This window comes from Podarcis gaigeae (genome assembly GCF_964106915.1).
Source record: "Podarcis gaigeae genome assembly, chromosome: 5".
NCBI lineage: Eukaryota > Metazoa > Chordata > Lepidosauria > Squamata > Lacertidae > Podarcis > Podarcis gaigeae.
In genome coordinates, this window is record NC_139681.1 from 12885053 (window position 1) to 12910961 (window position 25909).

The following is a 25909-nucleotide window of genomic DNA, read 5'->3' on the forward strand; positions in this document are numbered from 1 at the left end:
TCCCCGCCTCACTGTGGTTCTCAGGCCTGTATGGCTGGGTATGTTCCATGGGACGCTGTTGGTATGGAAGAGACTATTTCCAGAAGGCCTGTAAGAGCAGAACAGTCCATCATTCAGCAAGGATGCCTTTTCTGAGGTGAACGAACCATTCAGCTTTCATTAAACAATTCATTACTTCTCGTTACTGCTTCTAGACACAATTTTAAGGGACCTGGTTTCCCTCAGCCATGCAGAGGATGTAAAACTTGGACCTGGTCCCTCTCATCCCAGCTCTTTGCCCCTCCAGACCTGAGCAAAAGACTGCCATATTACACTAACTCAAGCTCTGGTATCTTGAGACTTGGCTACTGTTTCCACCAAAAAAATCTAGGCAAACAACCCAAGCTGAAGCTAACTTGGGTCCATTAGGTAGGGAGCTTGGGTTGTCTGTGCCAAGGGTAGTCAATGTGGTGCCTTTCAGAAGTTGTTGGACTACAACTCCCATCATCCCTGACCCTCGGTTATGCTGGTTGGTGCTGATGGGAGTTGTAATCCAATGATATCTGGAGGACAACAAGTCTTTGCCAAACCTGTTTACTGTCAAGGTCCAGCAGGCAGAGGCCATTCTCAGTAACACCAGAGCACCCCTCTCCTTTGGACCTAGAATTAGTTGTGAAAACTATGACCCAGATGTGCTGGAATTTGGATTGTAGAGGAAAGAAGCACCACTCTGTTGGGGTGGGGGAACCATCTTCCAAAGCAGCTCTCCGTATCAAAACATGCACCGTGTTTTGAGAGGGAACGTTCTATTCTGGCAGTGGGAAATGTAACCGGGCGCAACACATTAGGTTGCAGCACTTTTCTGTCTGTTGTTAGCCTCCGAGATGGTACAGTAAATCACAGGTACCACCTTTTCTCCTGAGCAGTGCTTTTTTTTCCCTTAAAAAAATGTTTAGGGGTACTCTGATTTTCACTCAAGAAAATCACCATTTTATAGTTCAAATAGGGAAAAATAAATACAGTAGATGGACAAAAGTACAAAGATTCACAAAATGTTTAGGGTTATGCGTACCCCTGCGCCCCCCCAAAGCACTGCTCTTGAGACAGGCTCTGCACCTTTAAAAAATGCAGAAACTCAGTAGGTCCAACTAACCCACTTTGCTACATTTGATGTGCAGGATTTCCCCCTCATGATTATAAAAAGCTATTGTGTAGCCATGCGGTGAAAACCATCATATCCTCCTCCCAAATATTTTTTATTGGTTTTCATGTAAGTACAAGAAAAACATACTGTCAGGACTGCCGCTAGGTCCCAGCTCACAGAGGACCAACGCCCAGTGGATGTTATATACAAAAGTCTTTATTAAAGTTTAGTTTCCGTTTCCAAGCTCTGGGCGCGCAGCCCCACGTCTCGACGCTAGACCGACTAAGTCCCCTCTGACTCACTGCTCCACCCACACCAGTTTAAGATTCTAGCCCGGCTCCACCTCCTACGCTGCTCTTTCCTTCGCTGGGTCTTTCTGCCCTCTGGGGTTCCCTCCTTCCTGGACTCCTCTGACGTTGAACCTCCTGAGTCTTGCCCCTCCCTCCGGCGGGCTTTAGGACCTGGCTCCCTTCCCGGGCTCCCCGCTGTGCCGCGCTCCTGTACATTTGAACTTGGCGCGCGCGCCCAGCCGGTGACTTTCCTTCTGACCGTTTCCCCGCTTCCTGATGTGGGCGTTGCCAAACCTGACTCCTCTCCTCCCTCTGGTGGTGAGGACACTGGTCCCGACTCCTGGGACTCCCCCTCCCCACTGCGCTCTGGTGGAGAAGCTGGTCCTGATTTCCAGCTGCTGCTCAGGGACTCCCCGCTAGCTCCTTCCTGCTTTTCTTTAAAAAGGTAAAGGTACCCCTGCCCTTACGGGCCAGTCTTGACAGACTCTGGGGTTGTGCGCCCATCTCACTTAAGAGGCCAGGGGCCAGCGCTGTCCGGAGACACTTCCGGGTCACGTGGCCAGCGTGACATCGCTGCTCTGGCGAGCCAGAGCCACACACAGAAACGCCGTTTACCTTCCCGCTGGTAAGCGGTCCCTATTTATCTACTTGCACCCGGAGGTGCTTTCAAACTGCTAGGTTGCTTTTCTTTAGGATGTCCCTATTTTAATCGGAGAAATGTTGGAAGGGACGTCTCTGCTTTCATCAGAGAAATGTATGGAATAGGATGTCCCCATTTCCATCGGAGAAATGTTGGAGGGTGTGAGACAAGATTGTGTGAAGTGGGTGTCATGAAATTCTACTCAGTATTGATCCAAAAAAAGAGAGAATCCAGCGTATAGTTAGCAGAGTAACAACTTAAACACGTGGCAGGATTTCCCAAAAAATAGACAGGAGGCAATTAATATTTAATCCAGCAGAGCTTTACTGGTACTGAAGGCAAAGGAGCATAATGGTCACATTCAGGATTGGCACTGTCCATAAGGAAAGCAGTTACAGCAGACTTAAACTTACAATAACTTATAATAAGTCTAAAACCTTAAAGGTAAAGGTACCCCAACCGTTAGGTCCAGTTGCAGACGACTCTGGGGTTGCGTGCTCATCTCACTCTATAGGCAGAGGGAGCTGGCGTTTGTCCGCAGATGGCTTCTGGGTCATGTGGCCAGCATGACTAAGCCGCTTCTGAAGAACTAGAGCAGCGCACGGAAACGCCGTTTACCTTCCCGCCGGAGCAGTACCTATTTATCTACTTGCACTTTGACGTGCTTTTGAACTGCTAAAGGTAAAGGGACCCCTGACCATTAGGTCCAGGCATGGCCGACTCTGGGGTTGCGGCACTCATCTCGCTTTGTTGGCCGAGGGAGCCAGTGTACAGCTTCCGGGTAATGGGCCAGCATGACTAAGCAGCTTCTGGAGAACCAGAGCAGCACACGGAAACGCCGTTTGCCTTCCCACCGGAGTGGTACCTATTTATCTACTTGCACTTTGATGTGCTTTCGAACTGCTAGGTGGGCAGGAGCAGGGACTGAGCAGCGGGAGCTCACCCCATCATGGGGATTCAAACTGCCGACCTTCTGAATGGCAAGTCCTAGGCTCTGTGGTTTAACCCACAGCGCCACCCGAGTCCTTTGAACTGCTAGGTGGTCTAAAACCTTAACACCAAGCAAAACACCATACTAGAAGGAAAAGAGATACAAAGAGAAAGTGTGAAACTCAGGTTCCTTCTGGCCTCTTCTTGTAGTCAGCATGACCTTGACAGAAGAGATAACAGAACCAGGTTAAGCCAGTTGTACTCAGCTTCTCTGAAGGAATAACCCAAACATCACGAACCATCTGCTTGCTTCTTTCACACAGAGAAGCTTCCAGAACCCTCTTGAGTTAATTAGAATAGGAAAGATCTCTACACACCAGAGCAGTACTTTCTGCAGTAAAAATGCAGACTGACTGTGGGGTGGAGAGACCTTTCTCAGCTTCCCAATATAAATGTAAACAGAGAATAATGTTGATTTGTAATGGGATAGAAACCAAGATAAGCTTAGCCCATTGCTTCTCAGCCTTTTGGGCTAAGGTCTCCCTTCCTCAACCTCCTCTGCTTTTCTGCCTCCCCACAGAACCAAACATCTGTTCCATAAGCGAGCCCCTTCCATGCATGTGGCTTGCTTTTTCAGGAACAAATCTGCTGGGAACTAATCCAATAGACTTGGCCAGCCTGCCAGGGCCTAATTGTGTTGCTGCAGTGAAACTTGCATAGCTCCACAAATCAGCATCTGTGCAAGCCCAGCTCACCTGCCAACACCTGCAGTTAACGCAGCACATAGCAAAACAGCTAAGACCACCTAGACATAACTGGTCACCTCTTAGTCTTCATGGAGGTGAAGAGGAGCTCTTGAAGTTCCAGCGTGACAGCTTTGCAAAACACAATGCAGATAAAATCACTTCCCATACATTCTAGTTCAGGATGATTTCTAGAGCCAGTTAATGTGCCTGAGGGGCCTGCTTGTTCTGTTACGGATACTTTCTTTGTTAAAAAATAAACTTTATTAAGGATTATAGAGAAAAATACAAAACTTGATATCTTTTTCCGTTTTTTAACCAAGCAAAGACTTTTATATAGATACAATAGAAACACAAAAAGGGAGAGGAAAGAAAGAAAGAAAGAAAGAAAGAAAGAAAGAAAGAAAGAAAGAAAGAAGAAATAATAATAATACAGTGGTACCTCGGTTTTTGAACTTAATCCATTCCGGAAGACACCGTATTTTTCGCTCTATAGGACGCACTTTTTCCCCTCCAAAAATTAAGGGGAAATGTGTGTGCATCCTATGGAGCGATTGCAGGCTCTTTGGCTTCAGCGATAGCAACGCAAAGCCTCCAAAGCGCAGAGGGAGTGCTCCCTCTGCGCTCCGGAGGCTTTGCGTTACTTTTGTTGAAGCCTGGAGTGCACCGACCCTTCTCCCTCTCCAGGCTTCAGGGATAGCCGCCTGAAGCATTCAGAGCGCAGTGCAAGTTCCCGCTGCGCTCCGTAGGCTTTAGGTTCCTTTCGCTGAAGCCAGGAGAACAAGACTCTCCTGGCTTCAGCAGAGAGGGAGAGCTGCGCAGCGCCCCTTCAGCCAAGCGGGAAGAGAAATGGAAGGGGCTCCTTTTCTCCTGCCACTTCACTGAAGGGGAGCTGAGCAGAGAGGGGGAGAATTTTTTTTCTTGTTCTCCCCCTCTAAAACAAGGTACGTCCTATAGAGCGAAAAATACGGTTCTTCTGGGTTTTCAGCGTTCGGGAGCTGAAACATTCCAAAACTGAGGCGTTCAGGAACCGAGGTTTGACTGTAATGAAAACAATAGAAAAGAGATTAAAAGAGAAAGATAGAAATGTAAGATTCAGAAAGTAAAGAACTTCCGATTCTTCATCTGTCTGCTATATAAAAACAACACAGTATTCACGTCGTCCAATCCCATATAAAACCCCACAAAACCACTTTATATAGACAAACATTATCTTCAATCCACAAATCCAAATGCCATTATTTCATTTTCTTTCTTGTGCCAAAAGTCTATGAGAGGTTTCCAATCTTTAACAAATGACTTTTCTCTGATTACACATGTCGGTTTCACCATCTCAGCCAAGTCTGTTAGTTTTAATAGTCATTCTTCAATTGTTAGTGATGGTGATGTGTCCTTCCATCTTTGTGCGTCTTTGTTACGGATACTTCCCAATTCCTTCGGTCTGTAAATGTGGGCGAGATACTTGCATGGCTGATTGCTTTGTGTTCCTGACTCTTGCCCATCCTCTCTGATGAAAGCAGCCATGGGTGGAATGGTCACATGAGACTGGACAGGAGGATGAGAGACCAACTGTTTTTGAGTCCAGTCATGAAATGCCTTGTTTGAGAAGTTTGCGTCCAGAGCAGCTGTTGACCAGCTCCATCTGGTACACCAGCCAAGACCCCAACTACTTGTTCACTGTCTTGCCAGAGTGGTACATGCTCTAGTTATCTCCCGCTTGGACTACTGCAATGCACTTTACGTGGGGCGGCCTTTGAATGTGACTCAGAAACCACGACTAATCCAGAATGCGGCAGCTAGACTGGTGACTGGGAGCGGCTACCGAGACCATATAACACCGGTCCTGAAAGACCTGCATTGGCTCCCGGTATGTTTCCGAGCACAATTCAAAGTGTTGGCGCTGACCTTTAAAGCCCTAAACGGCCTTAGCCCAGCAGAGTTGTACCTTGGCAGTCAAACAGCCTTGTTCTCAAACGTTTTGGCTTCCGATCGAAACCTGGAAGTGACTGTTCCAGTTTTCGAACGTTATTTCTCAAGCCGAATGTCCGATGGGGCTTCCACGGCTTCTGATTGGCTGCAGGAGCTTCCTGTAGCCAATCGGAAGGCACGCTTTGGTTTTCGAATGCTTTGTAAGTCAAACAGACTTCCGGAACAGATTCCGTTCAACTTCCAAGGTATGACTGTATATCTGAAGGAGTATACCCCCATCGTTCAGCCCAGACACTGAGATCCAGCTCCGAGGGCCTTCAGGTGGTTTCCTCATTGAGAGCCGTGATGTTATAGGGAACTAGGCAGAGGGCCTTCTCAGTAGTGGCGCCCTCCCTGTAGAACGCCCTCCTGTCAGATGTCAAGAAAATAAACAGCTACAGTACCTGACTTTTAGAAGACATCTGAAGGCCGCCCTGTATAGGGAAGCTTTTAATATTTGATGTTTTCCTGTGTTATATTTATATTTAATTATGCTAAATAATCAGGCACCAATATAACTAATAGCACACATAATAAAAGATAAAGGTAAAGGGACCTCTGACCATTAGGTGCAGTTGTGGCCGACTCTGGGGTTGCAGCGCTCATCTCGCTTTATTGGCCGAGGGAGCCGGCGTACAGTTTCCGGGTCATGTGGCCACCATGACTAAGCTGCTTCTGGTGAACCAGAGCAGCACATGGAAACACCGTTTACCTTCCTGTCGGAGTGGTACCTATTTATCTACTTGGACTTTGACGTGCTTTCGAACTGCTAGGTTGGGAGGAGCAGGGACCGAGCAACGGGAGCTCACCCCATCGCGGGGATTCGAACCGCCAACCTTCTGATCGGCAAGTCCTAGGCTCTGTGGTTTAACCCACAGCGCCACCCACGTCCCTTAATAAAAGATAAGTCTCATATAATAAACAAGAACCCTGATAGCTCAGTTGGCAGAGTATGAGACTCTTAATTTCAGGGTTGTGGGTTTGAGCCTCACACTGAGCAAAAGATTCCTGCATTGCAGATGGTTGGACTAGAGGCAGTGTGGTGTAGTGGTTAAGAGCAGTGGACTCGTAATCTGGTGAACCGGGTTCGCGTCTCCGCTCCTCCACATGCAGCTGCTGGGTGACCTTGGGCCAGTCACACTTCTTTGAAGTCTCTCAGCCTCACTCACCTCACAGAGTGTTTGTTGTGGGAGAGGAAGGGAAAAGGAGATTGTTAGCCGCTTTGAGACTCCTTATCCCCCCCCCAATTTTTTTATTGGTTTTCACAAAATTATAAACAAACAAACACATAAAACAAACAAACATAATTCATAACCTTATTAAAAAATTACACCTATTTACATTGTTAAGTGACTTCCTTGCTTCCCCTTGGATGAATTTCATTGCATGTCCTTTTAACAGTTTTCCAAATCACAGTTCTTATAAAGTTTTACTTGAACCTTAACATCCTTAGATCTTTTCCTTTTGAAATTAAACATATTAATTCATCACTTAACTTAAGTAAAATCCTAAGCCAATTAAGTATCTACAAGCTATTTCCAATTGATTTAACTTAACATTTTTAACTAAATAATCATTAAATTTAATCCACTCTTCCTGATGCTCCTCCTCCTTCTGGTTGTGGACTCTTCCGGTTAGGTTGGCTAGCTCCGAAAATTCCATCATATTCGCTTTGAGACTCCTTAAGGGGAGTGAAAGGTGGGATATCAAGTCCAAACTCCTCCTCCTCCTCCTCCACCTCCTCCTCCTCTTCTTCTTCTACTACTACTACTAGATGACCCTTGTGGTCCCTTCCAACTCTACAATTCCATGATTCCATGAAGAACCCAGTTACAAAGGTAAAGTATTATGAATTTCTAAGTCTACGATTCTATGATATAAGTGGAAAAAACAAACCAATCGAAATATAAGAAAAGCCTTTCTGGATCAGAGCAAAGGGCCATCTAATTCAGTATCCTGTTCTCACAGCCATCCACTAGATGCCCCTGAGAAACTCGCAAGCAGGACATGAGCAGAATAGCACCCTTTTCCACTTGAGTTCCTCATCCACTGGCATTCAGAGACATACTGCCTCCAATCCTGGAAGTTGTTGTTGTTTAGTCATTTAGTCGTGTCCGACTCTTTGTGACCCCATGGACCAGAGCACGCCAGGCACTCCTGTCCTCCACTGCCTCCCGCAGTTTGGTCAAACTCATGCTGGTAGCTTTGAGAACACTGTCCCACCATCTTGTCCTCTGTCGTCCCCTTCTCCTTGTGCCCTCCATCTTTCCCAACATCAAGGTCTTTTCCAGGGAGTCTTCTCTTCTCATGAGGTAGCCAAAGTCTTGGAGCCTCAGTTTCAGGATCTGTCCTTCCAGTGAGCACTCAGGGCTGATTTCCTTCAGAATGGAGTCCATGGGACTCTCAAGAGTCTCCTCCAGCACCAGAATTCAAAAGCATCAATTCTTCGGCAATCAGCCTTCTTTTTGGGTCAGCTCTCACTTCCATACATCACTACTGGGAAAACCATAGCTTTAACTATACGGACCTTTGCCGGCAAGGTGATGTCTCTGCTTTTTAAGATGCTGTCTAGGTTTGTCATTGCTTTTCTCCCAAGAAGCAGGCGTCTTTTAATTTCGTGACTGCTGTCACCATCTGCAGTGATCATGGAGCCCAAGAAAGTTAAATCTCTCACTGCCTCCATTTCTTTCCCTTCTATTTGCCAGGAGATGATGGGACCAGTGGCCATGATCTTCGTTTTTTCGATGTTGAGCTTCAAACCATATTTTGCACTCTCCTCTTTCACCCTCATTAAAAGGTTCCTGGAAGTACAAGATAGCCATTATAGCTGTCATTAGAAATAAGGGAATGAAAATAACGAGTAAGTAATAAAAGATATAAAAACCCGAGTCACTGCAAATTTACTCCATTAATTAAAACTACAGGAGCAATTGCGTCTAGCATTCACTGGCAGAACCTCTGCGGGGAGGATGACAATTCAACCAAAGCTAAATTTCTAATTTTGATTCCTTCCCACTGGAAACTCAGTAAATCATTAAGTGACAGCAAACATGTGCTGGTATGGCAGTGGGAGAGTCTTTAGCCAGTGCTGTAAACACCACACAGCTGGGATGCTTGACCTTTCTCAGCAACCAAGCGCAATTCATTACGAAGCCACATCGTTCGAAGAAGGGTATTCTTTTCCCAAGTCCTGCTTTGCCTTCATGGCAGGTTGGCTGAGTAAGTAATGTATAGTGAGCTCTTCTGCCAAACAGAGCAAAGCAGAAAATACCGTATTTTTCGCTCTATAGGACGCACCCGACCATAGGATGCACCTAGTTTTAGAGGGGGAGAACAACAACAACAACAAAAATGTCTCCCTCTCTGTGCAGCGCACCTTCAGTGAAGCGGCAGGAGAAACGGAGCCCCTTCCATTTCTCCTCCCGCTTCGCTGAAGGGGCGCTGCACAGAGAGGGAAAGCTGCGCAGTACCTCTCCAGTGAAGCGAAGCCAGGAGAGCGAGAGGGATTGGTGTGCACTGAACCTTCTTGCTCTCTTGGTTTAAGGCGGCTATCCCTGAAGCCTGGAGAGTGAGAGGGGTTGGTGCGCACCGACCCGTCTCGCTCTCCAGGCGTCAGTGAAAGCAACACAAAGCCTTCAGAGTGCAGCAGGAGCTTCCGCTGTGCTCCAGAGCCTTTGGGCGGCTATCCCTGAAGCCAGGAGAGTCTCGGAGTCTCGATGTTGCTTTCGCCAAAGCCAGGAGAACGAGACTGTCTTGGCTTCAGCAAAAGCAACACGAAGTCTCCGGAGCGCAGCGGGAGCGCTCCCACTGTGCTTCGGAGGCTTCGCATTGCTTTTGCTGAAGCCATGGAGCCTGCATTTGCTCCATAAGACGCACACACATTTCCCCTTAATACGGTATCTATCACGAAGCAAAACCACGCGTTAAAAACGCAACCAAATGTAAACTGAAGAGAAGCGGTTTGTAATGTAGTATCCAATTCAGCATGTGTAAAACTTTAAATAGAAACCTGTTGGAAGAAAAGGAAAAAAAAAAAAACCCAGTTTAGAGCGAAAAGAACCCAGAGAGGCCGGCTGATCTTTGCTAGCAAAGATGTACATAATGAAAAATAACAACTGTTGCAAATGCACTGTAAAAGAGGGAAATTTTCTCCATATGTGGTGGTTGTGTCACAAGGTGAAGACTTTTTGGGATAGTGTATATAAGGAGTTAAAAAAGATATTTAGGTACACCTTTTATAAAAAACCGGAGGCATTTTTGTTAGGAATGGTTGGAGAGGATATTAAAAAGGAAGATCAGAAATTCTTCCTGTATGCCACAACAGCAGGAAAACTACTCCTCGCAAAGAGATGGAAACAACAGGATATTCTGACAATTGAAGAATGGCAACAGAAAGTATTGGAATATGCGGAAATAGCAAGGTTAACTGGAAGAATCCGACAGCAGGACAGTGAGAAATTCCAAAAAGAATGGTCCAGATTTATGGTATACTTAGAGAAAACTGTACATAAATAAAGACACTCACAGGACTGAAATAAAACTCATCATGTTTATTGTAAACATTGGTTAGATCACAACATGTAATGCTGTAATACAATAAGGAATGTATGTCTAAAGTATAATACAAAAATTTATTAAGGAATTATAGACATTTATAGAATGTATATATAGTAATCATGCTTAAGTAAGAGCAAGGCAGAGAAGCCAGGAGAGGGGTGGAGGGAAGTTAATTCGGATAAGATATAGATTCAAAGGAGAATAATATTGTTAAGCTGCATTGTGTTTAAGATATTTGGAAAAAATTAATAAACATTATGGGGGGGGGGGGGAAGAGGCTGGCTGATCTCCCCTAGGAGAATATTTCCAAGCCATGGAACTGCCATCGAGAAGGCCCTGGATTTGCCTAATGACCTAGGATGATGAAATGGATATGGAGATCTCCACAGTTGACCATAAAAACAAGTTAGCTCAGTTGGTTTAGAGCGTGGTTCTGATAACACCAAGGTAGTGGGTTCAATTCCCATATGGGTCAGATGCATGTTCTTGCATTGCAGAGGGTTGGACCAGATGACCCTGGTGGGTCCCTTCCAACTCAGCAGTTCTATGGCTCTATGAAAACAGGTGGTCAATGAAATAGACATGGAATTGGAATTATTTTCACGGGCAGCCGACAAAAGCCTGGCTGCCACATTTTGGACCCACTACTGTTCCTGACTTGTTTTTGAAGGCAGACCCACATGAATCACTGTGGCCGACTACAAGCTGGTAAAAGAATCTTCTGGCCATTGCCTCCACTTGAGTACAGTGGTACCTTGGTTTAAGAACAGCTTGGATTAAGAATGCTGCAAACCTGGAAGTAGGTGTTTTGGTTTGTGAACTTTGCCTTGGAAGAAGAACATGTTCCGCTTCCTGTTGAGTGTGTTCCATTTGTAAATTGAGTCCCCCGCTGCTATAGGAAAGCACGCCTTGGTTTAAGAACGCTTTGGTTTAAGAATGGACTTCTGGAACAGATTAAGTTTGTAAACCAAGGTACCACTATACTCAAAGAAAGTGATGTGCCGAAGAGCATCGCTAAAGCACATACATTCCCCTTTAAGCTAAACCCTGTCTCGCAGTTCACAAGGATTCCCAAACAACAGTACACCAATCTTGTTAAAAATCATTTTTATTTAAACCTCAACACATCTCTAAGTCCATGTTTCTTACCATAAGTAAAAGGGTCTTAGGAAGTATACCTTCTGGTAATCTGTCAGTGCTCAGAAGTTCTCTTCTCTTGTTCATGTGAGATGACTCCATTGTCATCTCCCACCATTATAATATTGCCATCATATTTTCCCCCAAACGATACCTCTACCAGTCCTGCCATTCTTCTTCAGAAGGTAGCACCTTTGGGAAAAAAGAAGTACCTTGACCACAATGTTGACCACAATGCTGTGTGTTTGCCGAGGAAAATGTGTACACGGGCAGCGCCAAATCCACAATCCCATCCCATCTGGAAGCTCCCCAAATATGTGCCATGGCCCTGATGTTCTGAGCCAGTTTGTGAGGAATGTGGATGATTCTTGAGATTCTCTCACAGATTTGATGGTCTCATATTAATTGTGTGTGTTGGCTTCAAATCAGGCCGGGCTGGAAAGGATTTATTTGTACTGATTTAGAACTGATTGAATCTAGAATTACAAACTTGCAAAATCCAGGGAAAAAATATCTACTGAAACCTGAGCCTCCACAAGCCGTTGATGGCACCTGCCTACAGTTCTTAGTTTACATTTGGCCTGAGGGGACAAAGACCCCTTTGCATGTTAAGGGGGAGGGGACATACCAGGCTTCTTATGTGGGAAGATAAAGACAGAATTCTAGCCCCAACTTTGATCCTCTTTCCCAACAAGGAAGCACTTCTCTACAGGAATCCCCTGTGCCCCCTGAAAATATCCAGTATCTTCATTTGCCAGCAAGAAAGAAAGCTGCCAAACAGCCCCAGGAACCCAAACAAAGTTCTGCATAGAAAGGCACTTACAACTAGTTATTTTTGCCCCACATTCAACTCCAGGTTGAATGAATGAATCTTTATCTGCATCAGCCATTGGCCATAGCAATAAAACAACAATACGATATGCAAAGAACAGAAATAAAAAGTCAATTATATAAAATACATTTTAGGGGTTTGACTCAATAGTCAAATAGTGGATTGTTTTCTGATTGGCCCAGTTAAAAACCTTGCAACCTTTGCTGTCACCTGCTCATCTTGATCTGCCAAGAGAAAGGACTCTGTGGCAGTGGTTGGGCGACCCGGAATGGACAAAAAAAGAGGGGTGATAATCTCATTCCTCAATACTTTATAAAGAGTGCAAGCCAGAAGGCGCCACCAATTCGGTGCTGCCATCTCCACAGGGACATGAGCGTTTTTTGTGTGGAATCTGTTGGAATCGTCCCTCAAGTACAGCTGAGGGCAATACATTCAATCTTGCGAGAGCAAGAGCGAGTCTATATTTTAGAATTGCTAGGTTATGCAGATAAGGTGCCAGAGAGTCGAAATGGGAAGGTGGAAAAATAGATTGCTTCTCCAGGTTGAGGGAATAACAACAAACAAACAAACAAACATTTGGAGATGCGCCATCTCGATTGGCTCATAGCCATATTTCTGAGATGCTTCACCAACGAACACCACAGTACAATTTGTGGTGTTTTGCTAGCGCAAGGGTCCTATCCTGCTCACCTCTTGCCTTGCGCAGCATACCATGCGGGCAGTTTGCTAGAATAATATGTAACCCGCGAGATGAATCTCTTTGAGAAACATCTGTTCTCGCATTGCGCTCTGCACACCATTAGCACTGCTTCAGCTTTGCTTTTTCCGTCATCCTGCCTACAGACTGATGCTCCCCCTGGGAACAGCCTCACCTTGGAAATGTATGACAGGTGAAAAGGACAAAGAAGGAGATGAAGAGTTCTGACTGCCGCTGAGATTGTGAGCACACCCTGAGGATTTAAAGGGGGGGGGGTAGGAATTTCTGGTTGTGTACACATTCCCATCTGCTCTGCTCTGCTCTGCTTTTGGAAGCTGTGTGCACACAATATTAGCCACATCTATCCCATTGTTTCTTAGGAAATACAGCATTTGGGTGAATTCCCCTACCACCATCACCAAAACCAGCTTTGGTGTTTTAACCTAGACAGCATCTTAAAAAGCAGAGACATTACCTTGCCAACAAAGGTCCACATAGTTAAAGCTACGGTTTTCCCAGTAGTGATGTATGGAAGTGAGAGCTGGACCATAAGGAAGACTGATAGTCAAAGAATTGATGCTTTTGAATTATGGTGCTGGAGGAGACTCCTGAGAGTCCCATGGACTGCAAGAAGATCAAACCTATCCATTCTGAAGGAAATCAGCCCTGAGTGCTCACTGGAAGGACAGATTGTGAAGTTGAGGCTCTAATATTTTGGCCACCTCATGAGAAGAGAAGACTCCCTGGAAAAGACCCTGATTTTGGGAAAGATGGAGGGCACAAGGAGAAGGGGACGACAGAGGACGAGATGGTTGGACAGTGTTCTCGAAGCTACCAGCATGAGTTTGACCAAACTGCAGGAGGCAGTGGAAGACAGGAGTGCCTGGCGTGCTCTGGTCCATGGGGTCACGAAGAGTCGGACACGACTAAACAACTAAACAACAACAACAACAACTTTTATTAATTTTTCTGTTTTATATCTTAGAATATTCTTTTAAGCAACCTTAAAATATCAACGACTTCCCTTCTTCTCTTTCCATGGTTCATTTTGCACAACATAGCATTTTTTATATAAACTAAACCATTCAGTAGTCCATTATTACATCCATCAAAACTTATTTACACCATTGAATTTATCTTAATGCTGTCAATGTTTTCAAATATACACAGTCCCCCCACCATATATTCAATAAACATTTTCCAATCTTCTTCAAACATATGTTTTTCTTGCTCTCTTTTTCTATATGTTAAATCTGTAAGCTGTGCATATTCCATCAGTTTAAGTGGACATTCTTTTTTAGTTGGGACTTTGCTCATATTCCATTTTTGGGGTGACCAAACATGGACCACAGAAGTGGCATACATAAATAACATTTTTTTGACACCTGAGAATTTCCGTCTGAATGATCCCAAACAAAAAGGACTCTGTTTTTTTTTAAAAAAAAACATTTTTTTTAATTCATTATGAATTATTTCCCAATATTCTTTTACCCTTTTACAGGTCCATCACATATGAAAAAACGTTCCCTCAGTCTCATTGCATTTCCAGCAAATATCTGATTCAGTCTTATATACATCTTAGCAAGTCTACTAGGATTTAGATACTATCTGTAAATCATTTTCAGCTAGTTCTCCTTCAAGGAATAACAAGCTGTAAACTTCAGATTGCTCTTCCAAAGTTTCCCCCAAAGATTAAGATCTATATTATGTCCCATATCGATTGGTGTTTTCTTTTTCTTTTTATTCCTTTTTTTTATTTCCAAAACAGAAAAAAGAAAAATTACAAACATCAAATTCAAAATCCATATTCGTTTTCTAACATAAGTCTATTACATAGTTAACTGAATTAAAAAATACATAATTGCTCTAGACTTCTCTTTGCTGTATATAAATACAACACAATTAGAAATTTTATATTAAAATTTTTATATTATAAATAATATTATAAATTCCCCTGTACCCCCCACTCCCCTTCACCCATGTGCGATCTCAGGTGGTTTTTTTTTTACTTCTTCCGTCTTGTTGTGTTGTTATAATTTAATAATTGTTCAATTGATTCTTTTATTATTTCCTTGCTTACCCCTGCACGTTTTATACATTATCTATTAATATTCCTGTTATGTACTGAAGTTCTCACGCTGGGCCAGCAGGGGGATACTGTAGATAGTTCAAGTCCACATATGCAAATGAGGGATCGAAAGTGACGTTCAGGGATTGGATAGTTACAGAAAGTTGTTACAGTTACGTTGTACTGGAGCTCTATATAAGCAGGCTGGCTGAACCCTTCAGTTCAGTTCTGGCCTCGCCTGTGAATAAACAAGAACTGTTTGAAGAATCACTGTGTCGTGTGATATGTTCACCCACAACTTAACAATTCCAGTTCCAGAACCATATTTTTTCATATATTCCTTGATGGAGGGAAGGAATATATCAGTTGGTGTTTTTTCATGGTGTTTCAAGCTGGCGATCACACCTAACCTCTCTGCTGCCTCTTCTCTTAAAACCTTTTCTTTAGGTTGCTTGATTGATTTATAAAGGACTTTTTAGTTTGTCAATGAACTCCAGCCATTCATTTCACCAGATGCTGTGGCTTCACAGCTACTGATGTCGCTGATGACGTCCGCAATAGAACCAAGAGAAAACCACTTAGAAATACGGCTAGAAGTGAGTAGACTCCTCTCTCATTAAAAGATTATGACTCATAGTTCGGATGCCTGAGTGATGCTGACTGGCTGAAGGCATTGATAATTTGGGGGTTTGCAAAGAAATGATCTCTGTTTCCTTGGTCTGCCATGTGCAGCCAGAGCCCATTTATTAACTGTGGCCTTGGGGGGCTGGGGCTGGGCATACTTGAGGGATTTCTGCCTTTCCCATTCCACTGCTGAAATGAGCAGCAAAATGCACAATTTAACCTTGCCATGCTGCTTAAGATTTGGCTGTTTAACATGTTGGCTGCTTAACTTTGTATTGGGATAAAAAGCATATTTACAAATTCAGGCTGAATCGGTCTGGTGCCTTCCTTCCCTCGAACCTTTTCTTGCAGTTTCAGTGCAAATGCATTGGAAACAGCACTCCCTGTCGTCTGCTGTTAAATGCACTTTTGCATAGATATGCATTTGTTCCTCATTTGTTTTCTCCCTGTGAGTATTTGCCAGGGTTAATGGGGGTGAATTCCTTTCCCTTCTCCCCTGTTTGGAGACATCCAGTGGTCTGTGGTCTTCCACACACTCAGTATTGTTTTGTACACAATGTTCTTCCCACATAATGATGATTTCTGAACAGGATAAAATAGGCACACAATTTCTAATGGGGATGGAGGAACCAAATGTCTTGTTTTTTCTCAATGCCTATCAAAATCAAGCAGGTGCCTTCACTGTACTCTTTCCAGACCTGTTTATTCAAGTCTACCCAGGTGCTTAGAAAGTGGAGGTAATTTTAATTTGTTTTAGAGTTTTAACTTTTGTATGTTTTAAAGTACGGTTGGGAATTTTTTTGATTTTACTGTTTTATCTTTTGGAAACCTATTCAAAGTTTTCCTTACAATCCGGCAGTCAGCAGAGCCATGGAACATTCAAGAGTTTGAAGGTCCTATTTTCAGATATATGAGGGGCGTCCAGTAAAGATTTCCCCTGACTTACTTCCCGTGGACTGAGAGAAACAAAACTGAGCAAGCTATTAGTCCTTCTCTACATAGCTACCAGGGACGTGGGTGGCACTGTGGGTTAAACCACAGAGCCTAGGACTTGCCGATCAGAAGGTTGGCGGTACGAATCCCCACGACGGGGTGAGCTCCCATTGCTCAGTCCCTGCTCCTGCCAACCTAGCAGTTCAAAAGCACGTCAAAGTGCAAGTAGATAAATAGGTACCGCTCTGGCGGGAAGGTAAACGGTGTTTCTGTGCGCTGCTCTGGTTTGCCAGAAGTGGCTTAGTCATGCTGGCCACATGACCTGGAAACTGTACGCCAGCTCCCTCGGCCAATAAAGCCGAGATGAGCGCCGCAACCCCAGAGTCGGCCATGACTGGACCTAATGGTCAGGGTTCTCTTTACCTTTTTACATGTTGTTGTTGTTTAGTCATTTAGTCGTGTCCGACTCTTCGTGACCCCATGGACCAGAGAACGCCAGGCACCTCTGTCCTCCACTGCCTCCCGCAGTTTGGTCACAACCTTTTTACATAGCTACCAGCAAGAGTCAAACACTTCTCCCATCACTTTATGCAACTGTGGAGACCTTGTTTGCAGAAGTCAGCAGGTTGCGTCAGAAGCCATGACTTGAACTCAGAAATCAGCATTTCATTGTCTGGAGAAAGCTTGCCCTTCAAAATAACTTCATGGTTAGAAAGAGGTCAAAGTCTGATGGTGTGAGGTCAGGAGAATAAGGGGGGTGGGGTGGCAAGGAAGGATTTCATAGCCACAAGACCGTGCTTCCGTCTGAACAACATGTGAGTTGTGAACCGGGGTGTTATCCTGCAGGAGGTAGACACATTTGGTCAGCATACCATGCCTCACGATTTTGATGGCCTTCCGCAATTTCTGCAGCAATGAAGCGTAGTATGTCCCAGGAATTGTGGTACCCTTTGCCAGGAAATCCATCATCACTACCCCACACTGGTGCCAGAAAACTGTGAGCGTTACCTCGCTCACTGATGAGCCCTCCATCTTTCCCAACATCAGGGTCTTTTCCAGGGAGTCTTCTCTTCTCAGGAGGTGGCCAAAGTATTGGAGCCTCAGCTTCACGATCTGTCCTTCCAGTGAGCACTCAGGGCTGACTTCCTTAAGAATGGATAGGTTTGATCTTCTCGCATGCAGTCCATGGGACTCTCAAGAGTTTCCTCCAACACCATAATTCAAAAGCATCAATTCTTCGGCGATCAGCCTTCTTCATGGTCCAGCTCTCACTTCCATACATCACTACTGGGAAAACCATAGCTTTAACTATACGGACCTTTGTTGGCAAGGTGATGTCTCTACTTTTTAAGATGCTGTCTAGGTCACATATCAGGATCCAAACACTGTTCTGTTTTAAATTTCAATGCAAATTCACTGACTTACCTGCTGCTGTCCCTCTCTTGTTCGTTTGACAACTTTAAGCAAAATAAAAGTGCCACCCACCCCTTGGAAGAATCATTATGTTTTAAAATTCTGGAATTTAAATGTACGGTCTGCTTCATTCACATGCCAGATTTATGAAATGCCTGATTTCCAACGGGGGGGGGGGGAAATCAGTGAGCATTGTAATCCATGAGTATTTTGAGCACCTGTAATCTCCTGTATTTCTGCCAAAGCAGACAAGTTGGCTGTGTGCCAAGGCTGTCACAGAACAGACCAAAGAGATTGGGGTGTAGATGGTGAGCTCTAGGAAACTCCCACTGGGGATGCAGCAGTGTGATTTGGCAGGTTCAAAAAAATAAAAAAATAAAATCCAAGGTAAAATAGGATGTCACGTAGAGCAGGTCGGTGTAGACATAAAGCAGCCAAGTATTTAGATTACATGCAATTTTAATTACCATGTATAAGATGAGGGTTTTTTTTTACTCTAATGTTAGAAAACGGGGGCGTCTTATACACGGATAGTGCGTATGTGGGACAGGCGACTGGTTGCAGCTGCGAGCAGGAGATTGTCAGTGGCAATTGTCCGTGCGATTGTCGGCTGCTGGTGGCGAGTGGACAGACGCTTGTTTTGTTCTGCGACGCGTGTGATTGCCAGCGTTGGGTGGGTGATTTTGGGGGCACCCCTTCCAAAAAAGGGCAACAACTCTGGGCCATATCCCACCATTTTTTTAAATTGGAGGCCCCATAAGTAGGGGGCGTCTTGTACACGGGGGCGTCTTACACACAGAAAAATACAGTAATGACCGCTCCCCGCATTAAAAAAGCCCTTTGCGTGGACGCGCGCAGGCCCTGGATCTGGAGCGGCTCCCTCAGCATAGGCTTGGCTTTGCCTTCCCTCAGGTGGGATACCTGGAGGTCTCCGCCTACCTCAGTCAGCTATCCAATCCCACCTGGGGGAAGCGTTGCCAAGGAGACCAGGCCAGGTAGGGGAGGGATTACCTGCCCACACAATAGAGGGAGGATCTTACCTGGGAATCCTCACTTGGCTCCAGAGCTTCTCCCACCCTACCCACCCTCAGTTAATGTCTTCTTTTGCAGGTTAACTTTTCTTCACAGGTATGCGGGCGCTGTCAAGGTCGCTGTTAAAGGGCTGGAAAGGAATTCCCCTGCATTGGCAGGTTTCGCCTTTCCCGTAGCAAAATATCACAACTTTGGCGGTATCAGGCCTTGGGCGGAATCCTTTAGTCTATCTTCCTCTTTGCAGTGGCGATACCAGGGTTCCCCGTTAAAGGGGTTTCTGAAGGGAGGCTTTGACCGTACACCGAAAGGTCGTCATTGCCCTCCCCTGCGACGGCAGCATAACGGGGGTGGCTATCTCTGCTTGAACATATGTTCTCCAGAGCCGGCCCATCCCCCACCCACACACTGGATAACCCTGATGCTCCCTAGATCCCCGGCTGGGGACTGGGGAGGGATAACGCCCAATGCCTGAGCCAAGGTCTACCCACATCTGAAATTTAATAAAGTTGTGGCTAATTTAATCCCATAGCTCGTTGTCTTGAGGCGTTATTCCACATGACAGGGTGCGCTCGGGATCTGGGGGACTCCGCCTGTTCACGCAATTTGTTGAACCAAGAAGACCAAAACCTTAACAAAGAATGGGGAAAATTTATAATTTCTTTCAGAGACCACTGTAAGAAGATGAAAACATTAGCAGCATTGCAATAACACTTGTAATGTAGCAAGAACTATGGAGATAATGGAGTTATAATATATATATATATATATATGCAGGTTTTGGTGTCCTCGGGTGTCTTCCCGTGTAAAAGTTGGGGTGTCTAGGCGACGTTTCGACGAGGTCTCACTCGTCATCTTCAGGCTGGTGCTTTCGGCTTCTTGTTACTGGAACAGAGCGGGATCTCAATGTTTGAGTTCCTATAAATACTGTAGAGGGGGTGTGGTGTCTAGCCTCCACACCCCCTCTACAGTATTTATAGGAACTCAAACATTGAGATCCCGCTCTGTTCCAGTAACAAGAAGCCGAAAGCACCAGCCTGAAGATGACGAGTGAGACCTCGTCGAAACGTCGCCTAGACACCCCAACTTTTACACGGGAAGACACCCGAGGACACCAAAACCTGCATTCCTGTACCCGTGAAAATCTACGAAAGCATATATATATATATATATATGCTTTCGTAGATTTTCACGGGTACAGGAATGCAGGTTTTGGTGTCCTCGGGTGTCTTCCCGTGTAAAAGTTGGGGTGTCTAGGCGACGTTTCGACGAGGTCTCACTCGTCATCTTCAGGCCTGAAGATGACGAGTGAGACCTCGTCGAAACGTCGCCTAGACACCCCAACTTTTACACGGGAAGACACCCGAGGACACCAAAACCTATATATATATATATATATATATGCTTTCGTAGATTTTCACGGGTACAGGAATGCAGGTTTTGGTGTCCTCGGGTGTCTTCCCGTGTAAAAGTTGGGGTGTCTAGGCGACGTTTCGACGAGGTCTCACTCGTCATCTTCAGGCTGGTGCTTTCGGCTTCTTGTTACTGGAACAGAGCGGGATCTCAATGTTTGAGTTCCTATAAATACTGTAGAGGGGGTGTGGTGTCTAGCCTCCAATGTTCTGGGCAGAGAGGAAGTTCCCAGGCTAGTGTGCCTTTTTTTCTTTTGTTCCTTAATTACTTGAGAGATACCTTGAGTGATTTCTTGAGTGATATCCTGAGTACCACTTAGGTGGGTCATTAGGTGTGGATTAGTTGCTAAAGTCTTTGTGTCTTGACCTCTAGAACTTTGTGAAGAGTTTTCCTGAGAAGATGGCTGTATTGCACTTAGTTGTGCTTTGGCTTGGCTTCGTGTATAGGGGCGAGCTGTGGTTTTGTGGCTTGTGTCAGCCAGATCTGTGTAGGGATTGCAGGGGGGTGCAGCATCCGGAGGTGCCACCATGGATTGGCTACTGGATGGTGACACCATCCAGTAGCCAATCCATGGTGGCACCTCCGGATGCTGCACCCCCCTGCAATCCCTACACAGATCTGGCTGACACAAGCCACAAAACCACAGCTCGCCCCTATACACGAAGCCAAGCCAAAGCACAACTAAGTGCAATACAGCCATCTTCTCAGGAAAACTCTTCACAAAGTTCTAGAGGTCAAGACACAAAGACTTTAGCAACTAATCCACACCTAATGACCCACCTAAGTGGTACTCAGGATATCACTCAAGAAATCACTCAAGGTATCTCTCAAGTAATTAAGGAACAAAAGAAGAAAAGGCACACTAGCCTGGGAACTTCCTCTCTGCCCAGAACATTGGAGGCTAGACACCACACCCCCTCTACAGTATTTATAGGAACTCAAACATTGAGATCCCGCTCTGTTCCAGTAACAAGAAGCCGAAAGCACCAGCCTGAAGATGACGAGTGAGACCTCGTCGAAACGTCGCCTAGACACCCCAACTTTTACACGGGAAGACACCCGAGGACACCAAAACCCATATATATATATATATATATATATATATATATATATGGACTATTGGAAAAAAAAATATGGACTGTTGGAAAAGATGCAGTAGAAAAGGTTTAATAATAGGACCCACCAAGGGGAAGGTGGAAAGTCCAGAGATTCGGAGGAATCTATAAATATGGATGTGTATGGTTGTATTGGTTCCAGATAGATTTATTCTGGAGACGGATGAAGGAAATACATTTTCTAAAACTGACTGAGAGGGTTCAGGCAATTTTAAAAAAAATCTCCTCCCCCATTGCGATAGCTCAGTTGGTTAGAGCGTGACGCTGATAACGCCAAGGTTGCAGGTTCGATTCCCATATGGAACAGCTGCATACTCCTGCATTGCAGGGGGTGCACTGGATGATCTGTGGGGGGGACGACTAAATTTGCAAGTCTCCCCCTCATTTCTTAAAGACATTTAGAATCAAGAAAGATCCTCACAGATCTTTCCATATTCACGCGTGTTGGGTTATATAACCTGTTGTTTATCTATGATTTGTTTAGCAAGCATAAAGAGAAGAGTTCATGCATTACAAAAGTTTACACAAAGTTTCCCAGTCCTGACCCCCCCTTCCTATCCTACCATTTAAGTACAGTGGTACCTCAGGTTACAGACACTTCATTTTACATACGCTTCAGGTTACAGACTCCGCTTACCTCGGGTTAAGAACTTTGGTTCAGGACGAGAACAGAAATCGTGCTCTGGCGGTGCTGCGGCAGCGGGAGGCCCCATTAGCTAAAGTGGTGCTTCAGGTTAAGAACAGTTTCAGGTTAAGAACGGACCTCTGGAACAAATTAAGTACTTAACCCGAGGTACCACTATATACACGGACCCCTCCCACACAGGTGCCGGCAACACACAATGTCAAATCATGTGGGGACATAATCTTGCTTAAAGGGGGTTTGAATTCCAGAACCAATTCCAGATTGCATGCTGGATAACTGAGTGGAATGCGGCTGGTGATGGAGATATTTCTCAGGAGGTGGAGCTTTGAGGAGCCTCAGTTTCCCCTCTGCATTTGCACCCTCTCGTGTGGTTACTGGAGTGGAGCCCAACTCCAGGGTTGCCAGACTTCAGGGAACCTCGCATTACTGGAATTTGGAGCCTTCTTTCCAGTCTATTGGGGCCAAATAGCCTTTATCCCCCCACCTCCACCCCCCCCCACCGGGCACTTTGCTGATGAATGATAAACACACGCGGTAATTAAAACAGCATTTTGCCAGAGGAAATCTGGAAGTTGTCAGTAGACTGGAGCTGAAATTACACAGCTGCAGTTGTCCCAGACTGCTCCTTTCCATTAATAGCAGTCCCGTCAGAGGCACTGGAAACGGGACCTCTCCGCAGCTTTCAGTCCAGCCCTCCTAGGTCTCTCAGGGCAGAGCGGCCGTCACCTCAGATTACATCCTTGCTGTACAAGGTCCTCTTTAAAGGCACCTTTGCATCAACAGACCCTCCAAGTGCACCTATTTTCCAGGGACAGATTTATTTGATCCCGGAATGTCCCGCTTTCCCTTAGGACATCCAATATTATTATTATTATTATTATTATTATTATTATTATTATTATTATTATTATATTGCCTCTCCTGGTATGTCCCACAGATGAACTTATGGTCTTCAAACAAAAACACCCTGAAGGTCCCAGGCCACAGAGAGGTTAGGCTGGCCTCAACTAGAGCCAGGGCTTTTTCGGCTGTGGCTCCAATCTGGTGGAACGATCTGCCACAAGAGACTAGGTCCCTGCGGGACTTGACATCTTTCCGCAGGGCCTGCAAAAGAGAGCTGTTCCACCAGGCCTTTGGTCAGGGCACAGCCTGACTCCCTCCTTTGGCAATCTTCACAGAACTTTATCCTAATGGTTGCCATCAATTTGATTTGAATTAATTTTATAATGAAATGATTTTAGAATGTTGTACTATTTTATTGTTGTTAGCCGCCCTGAGCCCGGCTTCGGCTGGGGAGGGTGGGATATAAAATAAATAAATAAATAAATAAATAAATAAATAAATAAATAAATAAATAAATATTAATAATAATAATAATAATAATAATAATAATAATAATAATAATAATATATTTATACCCCACCCATCTGGCTGGGTCTCCCCAGCCACTCTGGGTGACTCCCAACAGAATATTAAAAACGCACCAAACATTAAAAACTTCCCAAAACAGGGCTGCCTTCCGATGTCTTCTCAAAGTCAGATAGTTGTTCATTTCCTTGACATCTGGTGGGAGGGCATTCCACAGGGCCGGTGCCACCACCAAGAAGGCCCTCTGCCTGGTTCCCTGTAACCTCACTTCTTGCAGGGAGGGAACCACCAGAAGGCCCTCGGAGCTGGACCTTAGTGTCTGGGCTGTACAATGGGGTGGAGACGCTCCCTAAAATAATCTGATGAAAGTTGTGGGGTATGGAATAGGATGTCCCTATTTTCATCAGAGAAATGTGGAAGGGTAGGCAAATTATTATTATTATATATGGTGTTGAGGGTCGACCTGCAAAGAACTAGAGCTGGAGTCTCGCTCCTTTTTTGCACACTGACTCTTCACAAAGGAGCACTAGAGCCTGCAGTGGGGCAGCCCATTGGTGTGGCCTGGTCAGTAATGCGCCAAGGCTACTGGTGTGTCAGGAATGCAGTGGGAATGAAAAGTACACACAAGTGAGCGCTGCCAATAAATTATTCTGCCCCCTCCCACCATGCTCCGTGTCCGTTCTTAGTCAGTTGAGGAGAAAATAAATTATGCTCAACAATTAGCAAAGGGCAGACAACATTTTGGCAAACTATTTAAATCATTTATAATTGGACTGCTCACTTTCTCTCTGTCTAACCTATGATAAAATGTACGTACTGTATAGACAAAGGAAGAAGGCATTTTCTTTCCCTCTTTCAAACCATTTTCAAACCAGCTATGTATACCGTGGATGTGGGTAGCACTGTGGGTTAAACCACGGAGCCTAGGGCTTGCCGATCAGAAGATTGGGGGTTCAAATCCCCGCCACGGGGTGAGCTCCCATTGTTCGGTCCCTGCTCCTGCCAACCTAGCAGTTCGAAAGCACGTCAAAGTGCAAGTGGATAAATAGGTACCACTCCAGCGGGAAGGTAAATGGCGTTTCTGTGCGCTGCTCTGGTTCGCCAGAATTGGCTTAGTCATGCTGGCCACATGACCTGGAAGCTGTACGCCGACTCCCTCGGCCAGTAAAGCGAGATGAGCACTGCAACCCCAGAGTGGACCTAATGGTCAGGGGTCCCTTTACCTTTACCTATCTATACCGTAATTTACACACCATACCCATTGTGTCAATCACCCATTTCCTACTACCCTTCTGAGAAAAACCCCACCCCACCCTCCCACTAGATATAAGGGTCTGGTGACTTCTGTTTCAATGTATTTTTTAAAAAAGTATTTTTATTAAAGATTTTCTTGATTTACAAAAATATGTGTAATGTCTTTCTCTTGTATTTTTACCATGTAACATTTTACAAATCAGTTTCATTTGTTGAGACATTAGGAAGAAAAGGAGGAAAGAGGTGGAGGGGCGAGAGGTGAGTGGGTCGGGGTCGGGTGGCAATTTTTCTATTTTGCTTAATGTATGTAGGATTCGGTGTCAGCGTTGCTTGTGCTGTTCATTTGTGTTTCTTTGGTGGTGAGAGAGGTTGGGGTTGACCTAGGGTGTGGTTGTTTGTTTGTGATTGGCTGTGGTGGTCTTTGTTTTCATGTGTGAGTGGGGTGGGTGGGTGTTTTGGATCAGGTTAGCCATATTGATTTGTATGCTGTTGTGAATTTTTGTCATTGTCTTGTTGGGCTGTGTATGTGATAAAGGGGAGCCATACCGGGGTAAAAGCGTCTTCTTCTGTTTGTCCCCGTGCCAGTTTCAGTTTATTGGTTAATTTTTCTAGTAAGGCTGTTTCCCATACAGTGGTACCTCAGGTTAAGTACTTTGTTCCAGAGGTCCGTTCTTAACCTGAAACTGTTCTTAACCTGAAGCACCACTTTAGCTAATGGGGCCTCATGCTGCCGCCGCGCTGCCGGAGCACAATTCCTGTTCTCATCCTGAAGCAAAGTTCTTAATCCGAGGTACTATTTCTGGGTTAGCGGAGTCTGTAACCTGAAGCGTATGTAACCCGAGGTACCACCGTACTATTTGGTACCCTTGGTCCATGCTTACTCCTGACAGGTCTCTCCAGTGTCTGTTTATGATGTTTCTGGCTGCTGAAAGTAGGTGGGTTATCTGTTTCAGTGTATCTGAAGAAGTGTGCATGCACACAAAAGCTTATACCCAGAACAAGCTTAGTTGGTCTCTAAGGAGCTACTGGACAATTCTTATTTATTTATTTCACACCATCATTAAGGGCAGCAACTAGCTTTTCCCAGCTCTGCTTAACTACACTCTAGAGCAGTCTCAAGAAACCGTGT

The 25909-nt window shown here is 45.0% G+C and overlaps 1 long non-coding RNA gene across 2 annotated transcripts in view; it reads right to left on the reverse strand.

The window, feature by feature from the left end:
* Positions 1-25909, reverse strand: part of LOC310844394 — a 290664-nt gene that overhangs the window by 88236 nt on the left and 176519 nt on the right. The gene's annotated exons all lie outside the window — the stretch shown is intronic.